Below are 1,849 nucleotides of genomic sequence, written 5' to 3'. Positions count from 1 at the left end.
CTCCAACGCCTAGGACGGTGGCCGCCTTGTTAGTCCTGAAAAGGCTGATCAGTCTCTGGACTTCATGTTCGCTGATTTCTGAAAATAAAATTGCCTTTGTCAATAACTATCAACATACACTTACTAATTGTATATAAAAAAGACTACAAACAACTACACTAGCTCTAACTAACTAAAATACTACAACAATCAAACCACCCCGAACATAGCGGATGGTGGGTAAGAACCATCCAATTAAATTAAGTTTAGTTAAAAAAACCATTAAATTTAGAATTTTGTATTATAAAAGATGTTTATGTTAAAATTCAAAAATCATGTGCTTTGACTTCAAACACAAATGAACTCTAGTTATATCACGACCTTCATTCAGAGGCGAATCCATGAATTTGTTGAGGGTGGGCGCACTTACGTATTTAAGAAATTTATAAACGGTTTTTTTTTCGTATACAAATCAAAGAACGATTTTTGTAGTTGTTAACATATCCTAATAAAGGTAAAAAACGAACAACTTCACTTTAAGTAAAATTATACGTTTATTCAACTAAATTGAAAATAAATACAAGAAATCGATATTGAAGGAATATATAAGAAATAAAATGTTTAATTTACATTCTCTGTGTGTTTATACTCGCTCTCAAATTGGACTCTTCTGTTCTTTGAATTGGACTCTTCTGTTCTTTGAATTGGCGAATCGATCAATAACATTGTTTACTGCTACATTAAAGCCCCCCCCCCGGATGCACGTGCAGAACGGCAAGTCCGGTAAGTTGGTCATCTCCCATTCTCGACCTTAACAATGTTTAGTGTTGAGAAACTTCGTTCTGCTGTTGCCACTGAAATTGGGAGAGTCGATAACAGTTTTAGTAACAAACTCATTATAGGGTAGGAAATTTTTTCACACATCGTGTAAACGTCAACACATCAACGTATTTTCTTGTATTCTTCTTCATAACTTGGATAGTTTTTTATTAACAATATCTCATTAAACAGTCTTTGTTTGAATTATATTAATTCTTGGTTTAGAACACGAGGGTACTGCTCACTGATTTGATCAGTGGTATCTTAAATTAAATCTTTTGTATCCTTTTCCTACATAAAGGCTTCATGTAGCCCCTTTTACTGTTGACATTGATTCTATAAGGAGATATCAACATTCCAAATAGGTCCACACACACCATTGATTCATTAATACATTTTGGTGACGGCAGGTCGAGGTATCTATCCGTCTGCATTCCTGCTTAGACCACCTTTCACATTTCTCCAGGCTAATCAGCTACTGTTGTTGAGAGGTATGCGATTTGTTTGCGGTCGTACCATCTGACACATGCTAGATTATTTTTTTAATCAAAAGCCACATCAAAAGAACCTCTTCCTTGCTCTTTTAGCTCCTTTTTAGACAGGAGTGGGGCAATAGTTAATTCAACTACAGTGGGCAATAGTTTGTTCAGTCTACACGTATTACACCTGTAAGCCCAATTTGTTTATTTTTAAAATATGGGAACAATTCGATTGAACTAAACAATTTGACGTAATAAACGAGATGGCCCTTGTACTCAGGCAGATCTGTACACAGCTCCGCTCTAACAACTTTGTCTCCCAATAATCCAAAATAATTGGGACAGCTTTCTTTACCTATGTCAATACTAAAATCGTGCATTAATCCGAATGATCCACAGTGGGGAAACTCGTAGCCACATTTCTTTTGGCTTATTTTCACGTATTGTTTGATCTAAGATGTTCTCTTGAGAGGCATCATTCAAAATACATCATTCATTGCAGACACCAACTGGGTCATGCTCATTGTCTTCATTACCGCTTGCTCACATCGTGCTTCAACCTCAATGCAGGC

Source organism: Macrosteles quadrilineatus, unplaced genomic scaffold (genome assembly GCF_028750875.1).
Source record: "Macrosteles quadrilineatus isolate MER2022 unplaced genomic scaffold, UCM_ALF_1.0 Scaffold_18__1_contigs__length_3160703, whole genome shotgun sequence".
Lineage (NCBI taxonomy): Eukaryota > Metazoa > Arthropoda > Insecta > Hemiptera > Cicadellidae > Macrosteles > Macrosteles quadrilineatus.
The sequence above is the reverse complement of the archived record's forward strand: the minus strand, read 5'-3'. Positions refer to the sequence as shown.